The sequence below is a fragment of the Octopus sinensis genome, linkage group LG1 (assembly GCF_006345805.1).
Source record: "Octopus sinensis linkage group LG1, ASM634580v1, whole genome shotgun sequence".
Classification (NCBI taxonomy): domain Eukaryota; kingdom Metazoa; phylum Mollusca; class Cephalopoda; order Octopoda; family Octopodidae; genus Octopus; species Octopus sinensis.
Genome location: NC_042997.1, coordinates 142,483,222 through 142,509,441, shown reverse-complemented (window position 1 = coordinate 142,509,441; position 26,220 = coordinate 142,483,222). Strand labels below are relative to the sequence as shown.

General features: G+C 35.2%; 1 protein-coding gene across 8 annotated transcripts in view; it reads right to left on the bottom strand.

Moving 5' to 3' along the window:
* Positions 1 to 26,220, bottom strand: part of LOC115209821 (anion exchange protein 2-like) — a 721,610-nt gene that overhangs the window by 348,917 nt on the left and 346,473 nt on the right. For all 8 annotated transcript variants that reach the window (XM_036505450.1, XM_029778381.2, XM_036505461.1 and 5 more), the window contains exon 2: positions 7,885 to 8,006. The gene's annotated coding sequence lies outside the window, so the exon portion shown is untranslated. The remainder of the gene's footprint in view (positions 1 to 7,884; positions 8,007 to 26,220) is intronic.

The window sequence follows — 26,220 nt, the reverse complement described above, 5'->3', positions numbered from 1 at the left end:
TCTGTAGGTGACTTGTTCATTTTTTGTTGCATTAATTGTCTTGTGATCTAAACCACATTGTAATATAAATGACAGCAGCTTAAAGAATAAAAATGAACTCCATGAAATGTAAAGGACAATTATACACAAAACCTTGTAGAGATACCCATATGTGAATACCAATGCACATACACCAACCCACGCAACTATAGTGATACACATTTACGACATCATAGTACTTTGAATAAATTTACATGTATTCTAAGACAAAAAAAAATCTGTAACAGGTGGAGGCATGGCTGTGTAGTTAGGATCCTTGATTTGCAAGCATGTGATTATGGGTTCAGTCCACTATGTGGCACATTGGGCAAGTATCTTCTACTATAGCCCTGGGTCAACCAATGCCTTGTGAGTGAATTTGGCAGATGAAAAGAAACTGTGTGGAAGTTCATCATATATATATAGTTAATCCAAGCATGAAAACACCAAGAGAAAACACAACGCGAGGACATGGAACAAGTATAGTGTTATTGGATGCTCAGGAAAGGAAAGAAAGAAGGAAGATTTAACATTTAGAGCGGAGCTCTTCGTCAGAAACATAGAAAAAGGAAAGGTCCAAGGAAGGGAAGACAGAGAAAGAAAATCACCAATGATACACACGGTCATACACACACCACACACACACACACACATATATATATATATATATATATATATATATATATACATATATATATATATATATATATCAAACAAAAATTTTATATCTTGGACATAGAATTACCCAAGGTTTCACATCCACTCTGTGTCCAAGACATAAAATTTTCGCTGTAATAATTAATGCACTAATCTTTAGAGTGTGCTTCTTTCTGATGTATGCTTTTTTATCAACTGACTATATATATATATATATCATCATCATCATCATCATCATCATCATCATCATCATCGTTTAACGTCCGTTTTCCGCGCTAGCACGGGTTGGACGGTTCGACCGGGGTCTGGGGAGCCAGGGGCTGCCCCAGGCTCCAGTCTGATCTGGCAGTGTTTCTACAGCTGGATGCCCTTCCTAACGCCAACCACTCCGCGAGTGTAGTGGGTGCTTTTTACGTGCCACCTGCACAGGTGCCAGAGGGGTCTGGCCACGTTCGGATGGTGCTTTTTATGTGCCACCGGCACAGAAGCCATTCGAGGCAGGGTTGGCATCGGTCACGTTCGGATGGTGCTTTTTATGTGCGGCCGGCACAGAAGCCAGTGGAGGCTGCACTGGCAATAGCCACGTTCGGATGGTGCTTTTTATGTGTCACCGGCACAGGTATCACAACTACTGTTTCCATTGATATTTGGTTCGATGCACATGCACTTGACTCAACAGGTCTCCTCAAGCACAGCGAGATGTTCCGGGATCCCACGATCGGTTGGTGCTTTTTATGTGCCACCGGCACAGAAGCCAGTCGAGGCGGTGCTGGCATCGGCCACGCTCGGATGGTGCTTTTTATGTGCCACCGGCACAGAAGCCAGTCGGGGCGGTGCTGGCATCAGCAATGTTCGGATGGTGCTTTTTATGTGCCACCGGCACAGAAGCCAGTCAGGGCGGTGCTGGCATCGGCCACGTTCGGATGGTGCTTTTTATGTGCCACCGGCACAGAAGCCATTCAAGGCAGGGTTGGCATCGATCACGTTTGGATGGTGCTTTTTATGTGTCACCGGCACAGAAGCCAGTGGAGGCTGCACTGGCAACGGCCACGTTCGGATGGTGCTTTTTATGTGTCACCGGCACAGGTAACACAACTACTGTTTCCATTGATATTTGGTTCGATGTTCATGTGCCACCAGCACAGAAGCCATTCGAGGCGGGGTTGGCATCGGTCACGTTCGGATGGTGCTTTTTATGTGTCACTGGCACAGAAGCCATTCGAGGTGGGGTTGGCATCGGTCACGTTCGGATGGTGCTTTTTATGTGTCACTGGCACAGAAGCCAGTGGAGGCTGCACTGGCAACGGCCACGTTCGGATGGTGCTTTTTATGTGTCACCGGCCCAGGTATCACAACTACTGTTTCCATTGATATTTGGTTCGATGTTCATGTGCCACCGACACAGAAGCCATTTGAGGCAGGGTTGGCATCGGTTACGTTCGGATGGTGCTTTTTATGTGCGGCTGGCACAGAAGCCAGTGGAGGCTGCACTGGCAACGGCCACGTTCGGATGGTGCTTTTTATGTGTCACCGGCACAGGTATCACAACTACTGTTTCCATTGATATTGGGTTCGATGTTCACTGGCAACAGCCACGTTTGGATGGTGCTTTATATCATCATCATATATATATACACAACTGCAGCATGGAAAGTATTTATAAGCCATTTAAAAACACACAGAAACCTTTAGAATCACCTCAACATTTAAATTTAATTTGCCAAAATATTTTCGTTGCTTTAAGACCGCAACCTATTCACTGACAAAATTCCATGCTGCACGGAATTTTGTCAGTGAACAGGTCACAGTCTCAAAGCGATAAAAATATTTTGGCAAATTAAATTTAAATGTTGAAGTGAATCTAATAGTTTTTGTGTTTTTAAATGGCTTATAAACACCTTCCATGCTGCAATTGTTTTTATTTCAGCACATGATCTCAGATCAGGTCACTTGCTATGCAATTACATCTCCATAATATGTATGTATGCATGTATCACAACCAGAGTTGATGGTGTGTGAGATGGAAATAGTTTTATCAGGAATAAACTAAGATAAAGAAAATAACTTAGATGGATCTAAGTAAAGACGAGTTAAAAATAAAAGGATATGGGATTGTGTTTCAAGCTAGAGGTCAGTGTGATTGCAGGAAAGCCTCACAAAATCCTGCACTCACTGTAGCACCAGCACAAACTAGCGGGAAGAAAGATATGTGATTATATACAATGATATGATAGCTGAAAAGCAACCTCTCATCAGTTCAGGCCCTTTGCTCTATTTGGCAGTAAGTTTACTGGGAAACCTCTTCACCTGTAACCCTTGATGAACAGTTATATTATGGAAGGAATGTAGTTAGATGAAATGTGTTCAGAGATTGTTACACATGAAACGATAGCCAACCCTCAGATGGAGGTGTTAAATTAGCTGTCATTTTAGGCCTATTGTTCAAAGTAGGACAAGTATTGTTCAGAATACTATGAAATACATACAGTGTGTTTTGAACTCAAGACTAATAGGTTAGTGATCTATCTCATCATTTAATTACCTATTTTGTTTCTACCTTGGTTTCAAAGTTTGGCACAAGGCCAACAATTTTGGGGGAGGGTAAGTCAATTACATTGACCCCAGTGTTCAACTGGTACTTATTTTATCAACCATAAATGAATGAAAGGCAAAATTGACCTTGGCAGCATTTGAACTCTGAACATAAAAACAGATGAAATGCTGCGAAGCATTTTGCCCAGCATGCTAACAGCTTTTGCCACCCTGCTGCCCTTACCTTGTATAATATTGCTGCTCTTTTACTCTTTTACTTGTTTCAGTCATTTGACTGCAGCCATGCTGGAGCACCGCCTTTAGTCGAACAAATCGACCCCAGGACTTATTCTTTGTAAGCCTGGTACTTATTCTATCGGTCTCTTTTGCCGAACCGCTAAGTTATGGGGACATAAACACACCAGCATCGGTTGTCAAGTGATGTTGGGGGGGGGGGGACAAATACAGACACACAAACATATATATATACATATACATATATATGACGGGCTCCTTTCAGTTTCCGTCTACCAAATCCACTCACAAGGCGTTGGTCGGCCCGAGGCTATAGCAGAAGATAGTTGCCCAAGGTGCCACGCAGTGGGACTGAACCCAGAACCATGTGGTTGGTAAGCAAGCTACTTATCACACACCCACTCTGCTATTTAATTCCTTACAAAAACAAAGTAGAAGATCTTGAGTTTATATTTAACAGATATGTTGTGTGTTTGCATGAGTGTAAATGTGTTTCTGTCTCCCTATGGAGTTAGATCATTGTAGTAAATGACTGTCATTCATTTCCAATATTCTGTGTAAACATTTTTGGTCATGGGGAAATATTGTCTTACTTGGAAATAAGGATTGCCAACATGAAGGATATCCGGTTGTAGAAAATGTGCCTAATTACACTCCACCGACTCATGCAAGTATGGAAAAGTAGATGTTAAAACGATGATGATGATATTTTATGCTGGTAAAAATATTTGTGTGGGTTTAGAACACTGCATATCAGTTAATTATTAAATATATCATTCTCAGTAATTCATTCTTTAAAATCACAACATATTTTAAATGGCAATATTCTAAATATCCTAGATGTACAAAAAGAAAAAAAAATGACTAATTGATTTCATATTTAATGGAAATTGTGAAAAACAAAAAAAAAGTACCACTTAAAAAAAAAAGGACAAAAGCATATTTTTTAATACCATTTCTATTTAACTACTTCTAAACCGATGGTTTCGTTACAATAATAGAAAACTATATTAATAAGCATTTTAGATTATTATCTATAAAGTAACCAATATTGAATATTAAGGAAAATAGAAAAAGTTCTGTATCACATAAGAGGACATCCTCCTTAGCATTTAGCTAGGTCTACAATTTGAGAATGACAATGTAACTGAAGTAGTCAAGCACTAACAGACATTTGATATTTCAAGCATTTTTTTTTTCCTGAAAAATGCCAGGAGCTATAAGCACAGCACAAAAAATATTGTCTCTGGAAACGTTTATGCCGAAGTTTGCACTGCATGGAACTAGATTTTTTAAAATCATAATTCTTTTAAATATATATATATATATGACTAAATCTATTACTTCAAAATAGAAAATCATATTTTTAAAAAATCTTCACAAAACATAAACATGAAGAGAGAGGAGTGGGGAAGATGGACAGAGATTGGCAAAAAAATATAATTTCTTTTGAAGCTATTCTAAAAGTAATATTGCTACGAGATCAGCACCAGTCTTTTGCTTTGTATATGCCAAATATACATCACGTGCAGGTGTGGTTCCATGACGTGCACTTTCCAACCACATGATTTCAGGTTCAGTTCCACTCTCTTTTACTCTTTTATTTGTTTCAATCATTTGACTGTGGCCATGCTGGAGCACCGCCTTTAGTTGAGCAAATCGACACCAGGACTTATTCTTTGTAAGCCCAGTACTTATTCTATCGTTCTCTTTTGCCGAACCGCTAAGTTTAGGGGACGTAAACACAGCAGCATCGGTTGTCAAGCGATGGTGGGAGGACAAACACAGACACACAAACACATATATATATATATATATATATATGATGTGCTTCTTTCCGTTTCCGTCTACCAAATCCACTCACAAGGCTTTGGTCGGCCCGAGGCTATAGTAGAAGACACTTGCCCAAGGTGCCATGCAGTGGGACTGAACCTGGAACCATGTGGTTGGTAAGCAAGCTACTTACCACACAGCCACTCCTGTGTAACACTTTTGGTATGTATTTTCTATTATAGTCCCAAGCTCACCTAAGTTTTCAGAGTGGATTTGGTGGACAGAAACTATTTTAAATATCCTAGATGTAAACTAAAAACAAAACCTGCCATAAGTATAAGTACCCGGAGCAGAAAACACAGCATAAAAACATGTGCATGTGTGTGTGTGTTTGTTACTGTCTCCTTGTTTTAAACATGATGTGATAGTTCTAAACAAGTGTCAATGCCATGCAAGCGGTGACTTTCATTTTCAATCTACCCTATTTCTGGGGGAAATATTACCTTACTTGGAAACAGGCGATCATTGGTGACAGGAAAGGCATCCATATGATCCATGCAAGCTTGAAAAAGCAGACATTAAAATGATAATGATGATGATAATGGCATACTAGGCATCTGTAAGTTAAGATTGAACATTTGTCTGAGAAATGTCTATTGAGGAAGACTGGCAGTCACCCCTGCATGCAAATCTCCCGTCTCCAGACTACCAATGTTCTCCAAGGTAAATGTCACTGATTTGGGCCAACACAGCTTGGCACTAGTGGCATTGCAAGCACTGCTGTTGGACTGCAAAGAACCAGAAAAGACACTACAAGGCATATCATCTAATACTCTATCAATTCTATCAATTCACTGCTCTACTGTCCTGTATTGGGCCATTTTTGGATTAGACTGGGTTGCCCATGTTCAGTCCACTGCAGGACAAAGGCCTCAGCATGTTCTCTCCATCAACCACGGTCTGATGTGAAATTGAGCTTGAGATCATACTGGTTTGATATGGCTTGGCAGAATGGTGCAGTTTTTATATTCTTACTCAGTAGCAAAGTCAATTACACTGTCCCCAGTACTCAATTGGTACTTATTTCCTCAACCCCAAACAGACAAAAGGCAAAGTTGACCATGGCAGAATTTAAACTCAGAATGTAAAGACAGACGAAATACAGCGAAGCATTTCACCTGGCATGCTAACAATTCAGCCAGCTTGCCAAAATGATCAAATTCAAGGTTGATCTCAGCAGGACTTGAACTTAGAGTGCAGAGGATCAGAATAAATAAAACATGGCATTCTACCAACTCAGCCAATCAGCCTTTCATGACTTAAACCTTCTAAGCTATGAGAAGCTTGTCAATGGTTTCAGCTACTATTTATCTTTTATGTTCTCTTACTGGATTCAGTTTTGGACTGTGGCTACGCTGGAACACTCCCTTGAAGGTTATAGCTGAACAAATTCACTTCAGTACTTATTTAAAGTCGGATACTTATTATATCAGTTTCTCTCATTAAACTGCAAAGTTACAGGAATGTAAACAAATCAAAAGTGGTTGTCAAGTGGTGGAAGAGGGGGTGCTTTGACAAACACAGACACAAAGAGACACACATATACATGACAGGCTTCCACACAGTTTCCATCTAGTAAATTCACTCTCAAGGAATAGATTGTCCTGGGGCTAGAGTAGAAGACACTTGCCCAAGGTGCCACACAGTGGGACTGAACTTGAAACAACATGATTGCAAAGGAAGTTTTTTAATCAGACAGCCATTCCTACAGCTAACCACTCATCCATTACTTATTGTTGCCGTTGCCATTAACAGAACTATGTTTTGATAGTGCTTAAGTACAAATACTTTACCATATCTGTCTAAAATCCAAAAGGAGCTTATCATTAGTTTACATTGATTTTCCATAATAAATAAATATAGACATCTCTAAGAAATATCCATATTATTATCTCTAACGAGACCTAACTTACTAACATTTGTTCTAACTCTCTCTCTCATGCTAATTCTTAATTAATCAATCTACACTACATGCACCTTCCATTATCAACATAAGGTAGTTTCCCATCCAATGTACATTATCTATTTGCATTTCATATCTCTTTCAATACAATCATGCAATGAATTGACCTCACCTCGACTCGTTTTTATTAAACTAGTCTCAGAAGGCTGATGCACATCTAATAAACCAAACGCACTTCATATCTATCCAGTTGCAATTAGATTTCTTCCTTGGTGCTTATGTTTCACATACATGTGGTATAGAGCACTTTTAATATAAGCTTATCATTTGAAAGGGATAGAGTAGACTTCAGCACAGTAGAAACAATAATTTCATAAAATCTCTTTAATATATTATATATACTGTCATTGAAAACACTGTCAAAATAGATTAGATGACTGAAATGAGAAGTAATAACCACAGGGAGACACTGAGTCATCCAACATCATTGGTTGCTCACTCTGCAAGTCATTATAAACCCATTTATTACCAGTCCAACCATGCTGGCATGGAAAATGGGTGGATGACGACGATAATGATGATGGTGGTGGTGGTGGTTGTGGCAGTGATGATGAGCAAAAATGGTTTTCTGAGGGTGAAGGGTGAGATTAATGGTGCTTTTTGCAACAAAATTAAGCGTAACTTACCATGCATAACAGTTTGCCATTAATAAAGGCATAATTTTTTACACAATGATGATTCTATGTAACTCAGTGTAACATATGTGGTGTTTAACAAGAAACAGCTTCATCGTGTGTCAGTGTATAACCTGAAATTTAAAAAAAAAATACAAACAATTAATAATGAATTAAAGAAAAAAAAGTTATGCCACAAGGCATGGGTGGGTGTGAAAGTTAATTTATGAGCCCATTGTTTATTTTGAAGCAGAGTTGAAACCACAATAATTATGATGAAGAGCAAAACAATAAAGAGAAAATGTTAATTTATTTGATATTTCAGTTTTAAATATGCCATAAATGTGAAATGAAAACTTTTGGGTCAAATATCAAAATATAAACAGCTTCAAATTCATTTTCAGAGCAAAGTCTAAATATATAACATTAAATCACTTAAGAGCAACAATAAATATAATTTTTAAATAATTCATTTATTTATCCTATAATATGCAATTTTACTCGTGTATTTTAACCCTTTAGCATTCACATTATTTATTCACAATGTTTTGAATTTATAAAGCATTATCTTGTAGCTTTGAGATTTTGATGAGATAACTGTCTATTTTTAGAATGACATGGTAGGATTAGTGTGAGAGGCCAGATCTGACTGGTTTGAACATAAAATAGGTAGAAAATTTTGGCAAGATATGGCTAGTTTAAATGCTAGTGTAAACTGGCTCAGTGATTAGAGCACCAGGCTCACAATCATGAGGTAGTGAGTTTGATTCCCAGACTGGGCTGTGTGTTGTGTTCTTGAGCAAGACACTTTATTTCACACTGCTCCAGTTCATTCAGCTGTAGAAATGAGTTGCAACATCACTAGTGCGAAGCTGCAGTGGCCTTTGCCTTTCCCTTGGATAACATCAATGGTATGGATAGGGGAGGCTGGTATGTGTGGGTGACTGCTGGTCTTCTATAAACAACCTTGTCTGGACTTTGTGCCTCGGAGGGTAACTTCCTACGTGCAATCACATGCTCATTCATGACTGAAGGAGGTCTTTACCCTTTAAATTGGCTGGTGGTGTAGTCATGATAAAAATTGTCAGGTCTATTTACTTAAGTCTTTCTTTACTATGGAGCATAGGCCATAGATGACATTTCTCTAATGTTCTTGATTCTAAGCTGTTTTTTCTGTTTCTCCCACCTCCAAGTTTTGTTGGTTTTAAGTTGCAGTTGATGCTTCTGTAACTTTGTTTTTCTTTTTTTTTCTAGGCAGGGGTGTTGGTCCTATGCAAACATATTTTTACCACTGGGAACATCATCATCATCCAGTGTTTTAAATCCAGGATTTATCTCCATTAATGGGGGTGGCCGGATCTACCTCAATGCCATAGTAACCAAGGTAGGCAGATGCAGCCCACCCAACCTTTGTCACTGGCTGGTACCCATTCTGCCTTGCTATCATAAGGCATTTTTAGAGCTGGATTTTCTCTGGAGTGTATGCCCTTGCTTACCCCTAACCTCAGTTTCTAGACAGGGGTGATCCCAAGATCAAGGCCTCTACCATAATTCTTAAGAAATGTGGTGGAAAACTAGCTCAGGAAGGCAGGGATGCTACTCCCTGAGACTCCTTTCGGAGCCCCGCTAACTGACAGGTGGTCCATAGTAGTCTGACCTCTGTCCTTTGATCTGTTCAGCATAAGAGGTCCTACCAGGAACCTGCACTCTACTGGCATGGCTCTCTAGGTCATAGATGCACACAAGTCATCACACTGCAACAAGCACTGGGCCTTGTAGTGGATCAGCTCTACACTATCAGTCAATTTATTCTGAATACTGACTGATATATAAACCAGGGCTTTGGATTTGAAACAAAAAACTTTGACTCTGACTCTGACTCCAACTCCTCTTTATGTATTTAAGTGATTGTGGTCAACATATCTCATAAAGTATATGCATACACTTGTACTTTGAGAGGGTCTATATGTTATAACTGGTTTATATTAAAGAATAATGATATCATGAATTGGAATCAGAGTTGGTTTTACTGACTCCAGCTACCCTTAATTGTTTCCAACTCTGACTCCACAGCCCTGATATAAACAGTTTACATAAGAGAGTATGCTTGATTCAGACAACACTGAGGCTAAATTAAAACCCAGCTAGGTTGAAATTAAAAATCCATCAGTGGCAAAAAAAAACCATTGATCAGCACAGAAACAATTACTCTGCATTTTTGTTTTTAAATTTTTCACAGCTCTTCAGAAAGGAAAAAGAAAAATAATTATAATTATAACAATCATTTTTGTGCCTGATCAAAATTTCAGTATTTCTTTACATTCATTATACAACAAAGCGTTAATCAGAAGACTGACTGCTTGGCTGAAACTCATGTAATCCATATAAACCTATATTTCCCCTTTAAGGAGATCAACATTATCTGTGTATATGATACTGAATATAAAAAACCCACAAATGTGTGGTTTAAGGCAGAAATCAAATATTCATTGTTGATACTGTTTGAAATGTGTAAGAGATTTAATGTGTAAGAGATTTAATGTGTAAGAGAATAAATCTCTTTAATGTGTAAGAGATTGAAATGTGTAAGAGAATAAAACGATTTGACAGTTTGATGATAATGCCATTGAGGTAAGTTGTGAGATAGTAAGCTGTATACTTCTGACATGCTCTGTCGGCCTCAATATCATGATTAGCCATTTTTGACAGATGACAAATTTAGAACTTCTAATGATTCACATGTAATAATTCTTACAAGAAAGACTAACAAGGGAAAATTTTAAAGGTAAGAGTATGTATCTTTTATTTTAAAAAAAAATCTAATGATGAAAGAGTTCATCTTAGTTTCTGAACAGTTTACTATTTTTAGGGTAAAAGATATATTGTTTTTATTAATTGATGAGTGACTCAAGGATCAAGAGTTCCATGCGCTGGTACTTATGCTAAGGTGAAAGGTAGGTGTCCAGTGGAAATTCTTCCAGCTCTTTACATTCTGATTTCAAATCTTACTGAGGTCAACAATGCCTTTCCACCTTTCAGGGTTGATGTGATTGTCTAACCTCATCCCACTACAACTGCAGGCCATAAGCCAAAATTTGAAACAATTATTAGGTAAAAGGTAGTTTATTACTCAAGAGAGTCAAAAAACAGAAAGTAGAGCAAATAGATTTTAAATATATTTTATTGATATAGAAATTAAATACGCTGGCAAGAGTAGATGTATTCTAGGTGGACAGATGGCTATTTTCATCTTGTTTTGAATAAAAAGATTTCTTGGCAAAATTATGATATCTGGATTAAAATACAATTTCTATTTTTCAACATTTATCTAAGTCACTAAGATCAGAATTCAATAAAAAGTGTTCTACTAATGTCAGGAAGCCATTCGTGTGTCTGTGTATGTGTGTGTATTCATATGTATGTGTGTGGCTTTGTATCTGTGTTTGTCTTGTCCCATCCCCTACTTGACAATTATTGTTGATTTATTTATGCCCCTAACTTAATGGTTTGGCAAAAAAAGACTGATAGGACACATAAAATTAAGTACTGGGAGCAATTTGTTTGACTAAAACCTTTCAAATTCAATGTCACAGTGTGGCAGCAGTCCAATGACTGAAACCAGTGAAAGATAAAAGATTCTTCTGACCTCTGTATATTCTATTCACACAGTTTTTTTTTGTTTTTTAGTGGGGATAATTTATGGGGAAATGAATACCTGAATTTTTAAGATATTTTATACATGCACCATGAAAACTAGTGATAAGAGATAAAAAAAACAAAAACATTTTTTATTCCTTATCACTATTGTTAAACTTTCCTGAATGGTTACTATCGAAGTTGGAATTAAGGATTGTTGGTTCTAGTAGCATGGTTATCTATAGGAATATTGATTGCAGAATTAGCTTTGTGGGTGAGTTTTTTGACAGCTTGGATCAAAAACAAATTATTTAAGTTGTCAAAGATAAATGATAGAATTAAGATTTTAATGAACTAAAGTAAATAATCATGCCTAAATTCCTTTATCATTTACACAACTGCACGTAGAATGAGGAAAGTTAGGGTGAATGATCTATAAGCGGCAAAAATTATATACACATCCTGGAGAAATAATTAACAGACCTACATGGTAAACACAGCTTGTACATGGCATTTACTTAAAAAAAAAGACAAATAAAATGGAAATATTACAGATGAGAGAGAGAGAAAAAGAGAGAAAGAGAGAGAAAGTGAGAGAGAAAGAGAGAGAAAGTGAGAGAGAGAGAGAAAGGTTTGTAAAATGAACTTTAATGTATTGTCAGGTTTTAGGTTAAATAATAATTTCAGTAATTAATAAAATTTTTTAAAATGAAGAAGCCTTTAGCCATTTTTCTAACATAAATGGAGTACTTCAAATTCTTAAATCAAAATGTTATAGCAACTTCACTGAAAAGTAGATAGTATGTATGTATATATACATACATACATATATACATATATATATATATATATATATAATATATATATATATATATACATACACACACACACACACAATTCAAAAACCTTTCTATAAATAAAAATAGAACTTCAACCATAAATTAACCACCTCTGAAGGCACAGGCATGGCTGTGTGGTTAAGAAGTCTGCTTAGCAATAACACTGTCTCAGGTTCAGTCTCACTGCATGGTACTCTGGAAAAGTGTATTTACTATAGCTCAAGGGTGACCAAAGCCTTGAATGGATTTGGTAGAAAACAAAAGCATAAAGAAATCTGTTTTATACACATGTGTGTTCATCTCCTAGTCTTGATATCACATTATAGCTGTAAATAACTGTTACCAACATACAATATCATTCACTTCAAATCTTATGCAAAAATATAACTGACCAAGGGGATATAGTGTGTTTCAAAAACAACTGAGAGTTGGTAACACAAAGGAGATCAAGCCAACGAAAACCTTCCTCAATGAACACTAACCAACCCATTTTTAGCCAGGTTTTCAATCTGGGCATGGCTGTGTGGTAAGTAGCCTGCTTATGAACCACATGGTTCTGGGTTCAGTCCCACTGCATGGCACCTTCGGCAAGTATCTTCTTCTACTATAGTCTCAGGCTGACCAAAGCTTTGTGAGTGGATTTGGTAGACAGAAACTGAAAGAAGCCCATCGTATGTATGTATGTATGTGCGTGCGTATGTGTGTGTGTATGTGTGTGTGTGTGTTTGTTTGTCTGTATTTGTCTCCCCAACATCACTTGACAACCGATGCTGGTGTGTTTATGTCCCTGTAACTTAGCGGTTCGGCAAAAGGGAGTGATAAAATAAGTACTGGGCTTACAAAGAATAAGTCCAGCGGTCGATTTGCTTGACTAAAAGTGGTGCTGAAGCATGGCCACAGTCAAATGACTGAAACTAGTAAAAGAGCATTAATGTACTGCTTTCTATGTTAGCAATCTATGAATCTTGGCTTACATTCTCATCATTCTGGAGACCCTGCAAAAGCCAAGGATGTTACTCCTTTTTCTGACTAAGCCATGGAAAAATGTTTTTTTATTAAGTAATTATAATTATTAAAATATTTATTTTGCTGATATATAACATTTATTGATGAAGTTAGTTAATTAGTTAAGCTATAAATTGGAGTACATCGAATCTAATCAGTTTTTCCCCATCTATGATATAAACAAGACTATTTACCCTTGTACTGTACACATTCTTAATGAATGACTGGAAAACTGTATTGTTAACATTTTATATATTGTTACTTTACTATATCAAACCATATTTCAGAATAAACAAATTCTTATCTTGAAATATTTTTATATGCTACACACACTCTTAAGCCAAAAATAAATTCTTTCATCCTTAAATATCAATTCACAAGTAAATAAAATGTGAGGGCAATATTTCCAAAATTTTAGAAATTTGCTGTTGAGAATTTAAATTAGTGTAGAACTTTCTTTCTTTCTTTCTTTCCTTCCTTCCTTTCTTTCTTTCTTCCTTCCTTCCTTCTTTCCTTTCTTATTAAGTACTAAGTAATCAGCTCAGTAATATATATACTTTTTGATACTATATAAAAACACAAACAAATATACTTTAAAAAAAAAGTTGATTCTCATTCCCAATATCAAAAGAATGTTTTTTTTTGTTTTTTTTTAAATTTAGTTAATCCTGCTTGCACTTAATATAGCATAAATCTAGAACTTTAGAAGCTGTTTTCTCTGACTGGTTTAACTCTTTTGGCATAACATTTCTGTTGAAATAAACTGCCTTTGTTACAAATAATTTAGAAAATAACGAAGAATTTAATAAAATAGTTGTCATTATCTTGGAACAAAATAAGGCAGTGAACAGGCAGAATTGTTACCATACTGAACAAGATGCTTAGCAGCATTTCTTTTAGTTCTTTACATTCTAAGTTCTAATGCTGCCAGGTTGACTTTCATCTTTTCTGGGTTGTTGAAATAAGTACCAGTTGAACTCTGGGATTGATGTAATTGACTGACCCCTCCCTTCAAAATCGCTAGCCTTGGGCCAATATTTGAAGCCATTATTTTTTAACAAAATAATCAGGTGTTTGGACATGAAATTTCAACAGAAGGCTTTAATTTAGTTCAAAATCTCAGTAACATACAACTAAAAACAGTCTAAGGCAGTTTGGTGCCAAAAGTGTTTACAAAGAGTAAAATTAATTACAAATTCTTGAGACCACAAAAGTATCACTTTACTAATATGATAAAAAGAAAGATTTTGCTAATAACAGGAAATGTGATATAAATCACAATAAACAGAGGTTGAATGTCTTGAATTTTATTTAATTGTTTATTTAATAATTTGACCACAATCATTAATCTTACACTGAATAAATAATTTAAAGATAAAGTTATAATTATTGCATTAAATAAATCATTTCTAAACCATTTCTACTGTTTTTATACATACATGAAAAAATGTGTATAAATATAGATTTTATCTGGAGAAATGGAACAGCAAGATTAAGTGTTATGATTATGTTTATATCCAACATGTAATAACATGTACAATAATTCACAACTTTATTCAATGCAAGATATGTGTGGCAACAAAGATCTAACTGTATAAAAACATGATCATTATTAGGGATATATTAACAATACTTTTTCTTTATTTTTTCAATTAAAAGATTTAATTTAGTCTCAGTTAAACTTGTATTTTATTTACCAATAAATAAAATTTCAAAACATGGATTTCAAAATGATGCCTTCTTTTACTAGTTTTTCCAAATTCGTATGAAATATATTCAACAGAGATATAATTAGCTAAGACAGGTAAATGATTACTAACTTATTTTGGCAATACAGTTCCCAACAATATATGGTCAAAGTACAATGGAAACATACCAGTAACAGTTGCAAATTCAAATGGTAAAATTGGGGACTGGTGCTAGTGCCACATAAAAAGTACTTGTGCTGGTGTTGTGAAAAGCATCCAGTACACTTTGTAAAGTGGGTGACATTAGGAAGGCCAACTAGCCATGCCCCCACCACCACCACCAGCAACTCCAGTCAAACCATCCAATCGATGCCAGTAAGGAAAATGGACATTAAATGATGATAGTAATGACTAAGCAAGGCTATAGTTCAGTTCTAGTAGAGATGGAACTTGGAGACTAATGGGGAGAACTTTAGATAATTGAACCTAGTCAAGAAAATATTTTTTAAATGGTTGACTTCCACTCTTCTCATCTTTTTAAAAAGCTGATTTCCATTGTTACAACTCAAAACATAAAGATTTTTTCTAAGGTTGACTTTCATCCCTAATATCAAAAAAAATATTTATGACTTTAGTTAATCCTGTCTTCTGTTATCATTTCCCTTGCATGCATTTAACACTTCAAAATCTAGAAGTTGAAAAGCTTTCAAGCCCATATTTCCATCCAAAAACACTGCTTTTATTTCATTTAATTTGGAACATAATAATCAGGTGTTTCAAACAGAAATTAACATGAAATTTCAATACAAAATATTAACTTAGCTCACTTTAACTCTTTAATATTTAGATTGTTCTGTCAAATGTAATGCTTATTTCTTCACATTGATCAAATTAGTCATGCATTACCTTGTAGCTTTGAGATTTCAATGATGTGATTACTCTTTTACACTTTTACTTGTTTCACTCATTTGACTGTGGCCATACAGGGGGAACCCCCTTTAGTCGAACAAATTGACCCCAGGACTTATGCTTTGTAAGCCTAGTACTTATTCTATCAGTCTCTTTTGCTGAACCGCTAAGTTACGGGGATGTAAACACACCAGCATCGGTTGTCAAGCGATGTTGGGGGGGGGGACAGACACAGACACACAAACACACACACACACACATTATATATATATATATATATATATATATATATATACACATACATACATATATACGATGGGCTTCTTTCAGTTTCTGTCTACCAAATCCACTCACAAGGCTTTGGTCGGCCCGAGGCTATACTAGAAGACACTTGCCCAAGGTGCCATACAGTGGGACTGAACCCGGAACCATGTGGTTGGTAAGCAAGCTACTTACCACACAGCCATTCCTGCACCTATTGTTTATTTTAAGAGTGATGTTGTAGGGTAGGTATGAGAGGTTGACTCTGGCAGGTTTGAACATAAAACAGAAAGAATATCTGAGCTGGATATGGTCAATTTAAATACTAAAGGGTTAAGATAAGAAGTCTGTATGTAAACGGTAGTGGTCTCAGGCAGTTTGGTATCAGAAGGGCTTAAAAAGAGTAAAATAAATTACAAATTCCAACAACAAAGTGTGTGTGTGTGTGCATATGTGCACACATACTTGCAAAATAAGATTAACTTGCTTAGGTTTCACCACCTACACGCTGTCTCAGGTAGTTATTAAATTAGTTTGAAGATCTGATAATATTTAAAGCTCAGCATTAATTCTTCTTGTATAAGATTCAAACTGAACTAAAGCTACTGACTGACTATGGATAGAATGATTTCATTAGCAGAAAGATTGTTAAATTATTTCTTATTACTAAACTATTTTGTTTATCTTTTCCAAGCATAAATATTCATCTCTAATGTTTGTCTCCCTACTTTCACATTCGTATTCAATTATATTAAAGATTTTTCTTCAGTGATTTAAAGACGAAGAAAAAAAAAAACAAAGCAAAAAACAAAAAAACAAAAAAAACATAAAGTTCTGTAACATTATCAGATCTGTGTATGCATATACATAGATTCATATAAATATCAGAAATATAATTGATATGGTTCTTTAGAATGTTGTTTTGAGCACACAGTATATAAATAAAACAACTAATAATTATTAGAAAATCCTAAGAAATCTACCAATATCACAGAATGGAAAATAATAAATTAGAATATTCAAAACTGTGTACAAGAGATATTCATACTGTCATTATATATATATAAAAATAATAATTAAAAAAAACCAAACAAACTGAAAACATAAAACTTATCTTACATTAATAGTGAATAGTTCTCAGAATATATTTCCAAACATATAATTGCAGCTACCTAACATTTTGTACAATAAAATATATGGTAGATAATTTTTATCTTGAAATACTCCAGACATGCAATCAAATAAATTTAACTAAATGTTACATAGATTCTTATTTAAACCAAAAATATATTTACACTATAAAAATTGTAAAACAAGACACTTTGTGTGGCCATGAGTTGGGAAAAGTGAATTGTAATGTTTTGGGTAGTTTATATAAGGAAAAAGTGACAAAAGCTGTTAACTTGCATATCACTTTACAGAACCTTACTGATGAATTCCATGTAATAAATTCATACATACTGGTTTTATGGCTTCTATGTGAATTGAGATGAAGATTTATTTGAAAAAATTTGAAACATCTAACACACCAACAATTCATTTTATCTATAGTAATGTTTATTTTTCACCAATAAAGAATATATTTAAATACATAAATATATAAAACAGAAAAAAATTCAAGTGTGCATATGTGAAAATGTGTCTTTGTGTACGTATGTATATTTGTGTAGATGTGAATGTGTATGCATAAATGTAAATGTGTGTGTATATGTATGTGTGTGCATGTATATATGTGTGTATGCTGGAGAAAACAAAAACAAGAGTACACAAAAATAAAAAGAGAACTACAGAAAAATAACATCTTGCTAAACACAGAAATCCTTCAGTTGCTCAAAGTGTGGTAAAGCTTGTCTTTCTAAGGCTACCTTAACTTCACATCTTCATACAGTTGGCCCAAATGATACAAAGATCATTCCAGTAGACACACACACACATGCCTTTTTGTGGTAAGACATGGCAGTCCTCCATGCTTGTCTAAAAGGGCATTTAAATATCCATAAATCAGGCAAGACAAACAACACTGTGTCACTTAAGGTGAGACATACTCGCACTCTTAGTAATGCAAATTTCAAACAGCTCTCGGGACTCAAAAGCCACTTACATGGTTGTTGGATGTATGGGAAAAGTACATCTAAAAAGTGGTCAAGCTTTGAATAGGAGCTGAATACCTCTGTCTGTCTCTCGCTCCCTCTCTCATATATATATATATATATATATATATATATATATATATATATATATAATATATATATATATACTTTATTTAAAGCAGCAGAAAATTCAACAAAATCTGTTACTCTGAGTTTCTCGTTGCCGTTCATCAGACAGTTTTTGCCTGGTCGCTTAGCCAGCGGGGTGGCGTCATTCGAAGGCTAAAACAATGCGAGCGCATTGTGACCAGCGATGTGTAACTACATCTGATGGACTGGTCGGTCACGTGATCACATGATATATATATATATATATGTTTGTATGTATGTCCCCCACCATCGCTTGATAACTGATGTTGGTGTGTTTAGGTCCCTGTAAGTTAGCGGTTTGGCAAAAGAGACCAATAGAATAAGTACTAGGCTTACAAAGAATAAATCCTGGTGTCAAGTCATTTGACTAAAAGCAGTGCTCTGATGAACGGCAACGAGAAACTCAGAGTAACAGATTTTGTTGAATTTTCTGCTGCTTTAAATAAAGCATATTACTCTACCACTGGTATTTGAGTACTCTTTTTTCCATTTTGTTTCACATTTATGTTTACTCCGGTATATATATATATATAATATATATATTATATATATATATATATACTTTTACTTTTCTTTTTTCCGTCATTTGATCATGGCCATGCTGGAGCACTGCTTTTAGTCAAATGACTTGACACCAGGATTTATTCTTTGTAAGCCTAGTACTTATTCTATTGGTCTCTTTTGCCAAACCGCTAACTTACAGGGACCTAAACACACCAACATCAGTTATCAAGCGATGGTGGGGGACATACATACAAACATATATATATATATATATATCATGTGATCACGTGACCGACCAGTCCATCAGATGTAGTTACACATCGCTGGTCACAATGCGCTCGCATTGTTTTAGCCTTCGAATGACGCCACCCCGCTGGCTAAGCGAGCAGGCCAACAGAAGAAAGAGTGGGAGAAAGAGTGGTGAAAGAGTACAGCAGGGATCATCACCCCCTGCCGGAGCTTTTAGGTGTTTTCACTCAATAAACACTCACAACGCCCAGTCTGGGAATCGAAACCGCGATCCTACGACCGTGAGTCCGCTGCCTTAACCACTAGGCCATTGCGCCTCCACACACACACAGACACATATATACACATATATATATATATATATATGTGTGTGTGTGTGTGTGTGTGTGTGTGTGGTGTGTGTGTGTGTGTGTGTGTGTGTGTGTGTGTGTGTGGATGCGCAATGTATATATATATGACAGGCTTCTTTTAGTTTCACAAGGTTTTAGTCAGCCTGAGTTATAGTAGAAGACACTTGCCCAAGGTGCCATGCAGTGGGACTGAACCTGGAACTATGTGGTTGGGAAGTAAGCTTCTTACTACACAGCCATGCTTGCGCCTATATATATGTAAGCAGAAATATGTCTGCCTTTAGGTTGTAAAATTACAAATTAACCACCCATATTATATATATATATTATAGTCATGGCTGATGCTGGGGTCACGTAACTGGCACCTGTGCTAGCAGCATATAAAAAGCACCTTCCGAGCATTGGGCCTCATGGAGACAATAGCTGAGACCTTTGGCATAACGTTGTACTTGAAAAGAAGACCTGTCAAGCTGAGCAAAATCACAGTTGTGGCAGATAGCGGTGTCACACAAATGTCACATGTGCCAGTGACATGCAAAAGTGCCCATTACACTCCCAGAGTGGTTGGCATTAGAAAATGTATACAGCTATAGAAACCATGCCAAATCAGACTGGAGTCTGGTGTAACCTTCCAGCTGGCCACCCCTGGTCAAACTGTCCAACTCATACTAGGATGGACAATGGATGTTAAATGATGATGAGTATGATAGTTCAAATTTACAGAAAACAAAAGACGAAGACTGGTGTAAGAACAGCAAGCAGGTATTAGTTTAACACTCAGGAAAAATGGAAAAGTCTTTTACATTTTGAGCCTATGCTCTTCGAAAGAAAGGATTATATATGTAGTGATAGGCAAAGTTAAGCTACTGATTAAAAAATCATAAATTGAAATCTTGCTTTAGAAAGGTACAATGCTCTAAGAGCCTGTTCTGCTTAAATTGAATAAGTGTCAACTCTAATTCATAATTCAATAACTAATGGTTTCTAATTTAGGCATAAGGCCAGCAATTTTAATGGTAAGGTGTTAGTTGATACCATTGACTTTTAGTACTTGACTCTATTTTATTTTATCAGCCTGAAAAGAAAAAAAATCAAAGTTGACCTCAGCAAGATTAACTCAGAATGTAAAAAACTGTTCCATTCTTCAACAATTTTGCTTATTGACTAATTTAGTAATTAATAATTAATATGAAAAAAAAATTCATTATTGTCAGCTATAGGGTTGATTGTTGTTTTTGCTGTTGTTTAACCAAAAGTCAGCTGTGGTCAAGCAAACCTATGATCATTAATTCCTGCTGTAAACATATTGTCTATTTAAGGAGTTTGAATGACTACACTGCCTAATGTGTCCTTTCCTTCTTTTAAGACAGTAGGATGTAATTTGAGGGATATTTAGCTATAATTTCCAACAAGTCAATTGATCATGAAGAGGTTCCATTGTTGTCTCTTTAAAGACAAAGTTAAAACATAGTGTTTGAAGATAGGTAAACAATATAAAAATATTTTAACTGTTGGTTGATATATAAATAATTTATGCTCTTGATTGCTTAAGCAAATTACTAAATAGAAAATGACATTTTACTAATGAATTCAGTGGACCATAAAAATTTACAAAATTTTCTATATTTAATTTTTATAAATCATTTCTAAAATACAATTCCATCTATTTATTGTTGCCAAACTTCTAACATAAGAATGCTTCTTACAAAGTGATTCACTACGCTTAACCCTTTTGCAAACCTTTCTATGAAAATATGCTGAGTAACTGAGAAACATTGAAGTGTTTAACAAAAGAATTTTGCTATTTTTAAAATGGTGTATTCTATTATATTCTACAATTTGTTTCAACCAGAAGGTGTGGCCATGCTGGGGTACTGCCATTGCATTGATGCTTACTTATTTAAGACATGTTTGCCAATCTTACCTTTGGAATCAGTCCTGATGAAGTAGTGAGCTGGACAGAGTTGCTTTTTGTAGTGTTTCTTGCTATGATTTGTATTCATCTAATTTATCAGATAAAAAGCTGTCTAATTGTTCTTTGAACACATCCACATCTACACACATTCCCATCTACTCCTTGTAGATCTTTGAGGCATTTGACAAGCATTGTGGGGTTGGGATCCTTTGAACACTGAGCTCTTACAATATTGGGGGCTTACTCTAAATGGAGAGAGTGGGATCTATGGTACAATGTAGTGGCATCCAGTCTGGTGATTGGTATAGCTTTTAATCCCAAAGTTGGGTGTTAGACCTTACAGGAAAAAATATTAGCATGAAATTGCAATGGAAAATTTTAATTTAGGTTACTTAAAACAGAAAGTTTGTATCATCGAACTAGTGGTGGTCTCAGGTAGCTTGATATTGAAATGGTTACGTGTAAAGGACATATTGTGTAATTATACATCTGTAGATGCATGGCTTAGTGGTTACAGCATTGGACTCACAATCATGAGGTAGTGAGTTTAATTTCTGTGTGTTGTGTCCTTGAGCAAGACACTTTATTTCATGTTGCACCAGTTCACTCAGCTGTAGGAATGAATTGTGATGTCACTAGTACCAAACTGTATCAGCCTTTGCCTTTCCCTTGGATAACATCAGTGACATGGAGAGGGGAGACTGGTATGCACGGGCAACTGCTGGTCTTCCATAACCCCCCACCAAACTTGTGTTGGGGAGGGGGTTAGGGTTAGGGGGACAACAACACTTTCTAGGTGCAATCCCATGGCCATTTATCACTGAAGGGGGTCTTTATCTTTTTACAGGCATCCATTTTCTAGTGATGTTTTTGTCCCGAATCAGCTTTGCTTGATCAGGTTTAGGATCAAAAGCATTCTAACTATGACTATCCTGTAGTTTTTTTTACATCCGGGACGACATTATCCAGTGTGTCCTCCATTTTTAAAGCTGGTAGGATAGTAGTTTGAAAGAAATATACGTACTATTTCTTGCACTTCAAAAAACTACTGGTTTTTTATTCACATGTAGAAAGGTTTATCTTTAACTGTTTTATCCAAAAATTTCATGCTGGTAATATAAAACTTCAATATTGATCTTCAGTAGATTCTCTATCAGCACATAAAAAAGATTTGTTTATAAACTTTATCAAGTAATAAGTGGACTTAAGAAAAAGTTCTAATTAGATATATAACTTTTACTATTTAATATTAAGATCTTTAAAAGCAAGAACCATATGACCATATCTCATCTGATACAAGTAGGCTTCTGTTAATATAATACTGTAAAGAACTACAGATATAAATAGTGCCCTTAGTATTTGTAGTGAATATATTACTCCAGTTTTTAAGAATAGAACAAATTAAATGTAAACTGCATTTACTAGTATGTAAATAGGTTTCTAAAATAACCATACACCTTTGCAAAAGTCAAGAAGAAATGAGAGCAGAGAACAAGAAAATAGAAGATATGCACAATGCAATTTTCATGAGAAACAACTGAATTGGGAATTAGCAAGATAGTTGATTAATACTACTTAAAAGTCTTGTGGTGTTACAATTAAGATTTATCAAAATTAACTTGGATCAATAAACAATCTGTTTGAATTACTCATAGAAAAAAGTATAAGTTTAAATTAAGGAAGATGAATATAAAAAAAGAAAAATTTAATTTATCTCCAATCAGCTTTAAGTATTTTAAGTAGAAGGAAGTATGGGAGAATAAATTTACATAAGCTCTGTATTAAACAAATAAAATGCAAATTTGAAATAGAGTGAGATGTATAAGCATAAAGGAGGAGTAGGAGGAGGAGGAAGCAGAAAATGTGTTTAAAGAAAACAAATATGAAAAACAAAAAACAAAAAAAAAACAAAAAACAAAAAAAAATGATGCAAAAGGCAGGAAAAGCTTAACAAATCAGGAAATGTTTTAAAAAAATGTATAACAAAAGCCAAAACACTATACTAAACAGAATAAATATACTTGTAGACAAAGTATTTGGAATATGTAGTGATATGTTGTGTTCAGCATATCCATAATTTTTTTCATAACTTCACAAACTACTAGTTGAAAAATATGAAGTAGCAGGTTATGAGATTCACTAATTAAGATAAGATGAAAAAGGTACTTTTGATAAAATAGAGGATGCACATTTTCTAGTAATTTAACTCTGGCCTTATAATTTTGGCACAACAGACTTAATTAGTCATGGGCTATCGATACTTAGGGTATTAATTTCAACAAGACCATAACCTTTATGGTCTTCTACAGTTGCTATAATCTTGAATCAAGTGCCTCTTTCCAAGGATAATCAAAGGAGACCCTTGGTTTGACTGTTGATTCAGCAAACTGACAAAGTTGTAGGTGGCTTTGAAAAATTCTAGTTGAGCAATAAGTTCACAGAAGATCCTTGTAATTAAAGTAACTATAGCACTAGTTATTCATTTGCACATCCAAACTCACAATATTCAATATAATTTCAAGTATGGTGGTCCTTCCCCACTAAACACACAAATTAACTTTAAGTGGTTACTCTTTTACTTGTTTCAGTTAATTGACTGTGGCCATGCTGGAGCACCGTCTTTAGTTGAGCAAATCGACCCCAGGACTTATTCTTTGTAAGCCTAGTACTTATTCTATCGGTCACTTTTGCTAAACTGCTAAGTTACGGGGAAATAAACATGCCAGTATCGGTTCTCAAGTGATGTTGGTGGGACAAACACAGACACACAAACATATACACACAAACATATACACACACACACATACATATATATATATACATATATACTACGGGCTTCTTTCAGTTTCTGTCTACCAAATCCACTCACAAGGCTTTGACTGGCCCAAGGCTATAGTAGAAGACACTTGCCCAAGGTGCCACGCAGTGGGACTGAACCCGGAACCATGTGGTTCGTAAGCAAGCTACTTACCACACAGCCACACTCCTTATTTATCGTTTTCTTTAAAGAGTCTCTAACAAATGCCGCAGTAAAGGCAGGGCTACTTCAGAGAGCAGCCAGGATAAAATGAAATACAAAATAAAGATAGAAACTAAGATGGGAAACAACTAGAAGGATAAGAAAATGCCTTGACAGTTTTTGAGAAGGATACCAAAGGATACAGACCCAGATAAAGATGAATATATAATTACAAAACAGTGATCTCAAAGCTGAAATAGAGACATTCATATGTGCAGCATAGGAACAAGTGTAGAGGACAAGCATAGAATTGATCATTCTACAGAATGTATGGTGAAACTGGAGACAGAATGATATATTTTAAGCAAATACAGCAAATTGGCTCAGAGAGAATACAAAATAAAGCATAACAATGTTACTAGAATAAATAGTTTACTGGGAAGCCAGTAACAAATTTGTATTGGTAAAGGCAAGAAAATTGTAAGAGTGTGATACAAAATGACAGCAAAGAAACTTTGAAGCTATATGATCCAAAGTGATTATGGAATTGAACATTAAAAAACCTGATATTGTGCTGGTAGACAACAGAGAAAAATTGAGCCTGATAATAGACAATATGTGCCCTAGGGACAGCAGAATTGTTGAAAAGAAAAGGGAAAACATAAGAGATATGAAGCACTGAAGAGAGAAATGAAAAAAAAAAACTATAGTCAATGGAGAAGGTATGTATTGTGCCAATAATTGTTGGTGCTCTAAGTATGATAGGCAAAGAAATTCAAAAGTGGTTGGAAAAGATAGAACTAAAAATGAAAATAGAGCACATCCAGAAAACATCCTTACTTGACAGTGCAAGGAGACCCTGCAAAGTCATCAAGACTTAAAAAGAACATGCCACCTTAGTTCACAGGAAATAAAAGCTAGTACAATAATGACACTTTCAGCAACAAGCTAAGTATGTAAGATAATAATAATAATAATAATAATAATAATCCTTTCTACTAAATGCACAAGGCCTGAAATTTAGGGGTGAGGTAGTCGATTACATCGACCCCAGTACTCAACTGGTACTTAATTTATTAACCCCAAAAGGATGAAAGGCAAAATCAACCTCAGCAGAATTTGAACTCAGAACATAGCGATAGGTGAAGAGATTAGTGCTTGGGTGTTGAGTGTCTTCATATACATACATATATATCTATTATTGGCACAATACATGTATGTATATGTATATCTATATATATAAGTATTCAAATGTGTGTGTATTTTTATTTTATATTTACATTTATTTATAACTTAACATTATGTGCTTTATAATCTCTGACGAAGCCTAGAGGTATACCCAAGTACCTCATTTTCATCTACCTGTTACTTCACTCCACTTGAGTAATAAAGGTAGAATGAGATATTTTTACCTCTTGGCTGAAACAGCTGTAAGTTATTTCCCAATTTATATTCACGTTTGTTATTTTATAATAATTACTGGTATCCTTATATATTAATATATTTATATCTTATATGTAAAGCATAATGTTATATGTATGTATATTATTGTAATTATCAGTCTAGTAAATAAATGAATAAGTTAGCATAATATAATGTCTAAAAGTTGATGAACCACCTATTGATCCCCTCCATTTTCTTATTGCTATATATATATATATATATATATGACATAGAGTAGCTTCTGATCTGTTTCAGCAGATACTTTCTACATACACACATACTTATAAATACACAAGAATTGTAGTAAACTGTACAATAACATTGTAAAATAACTATAGAGCTGAATTGTA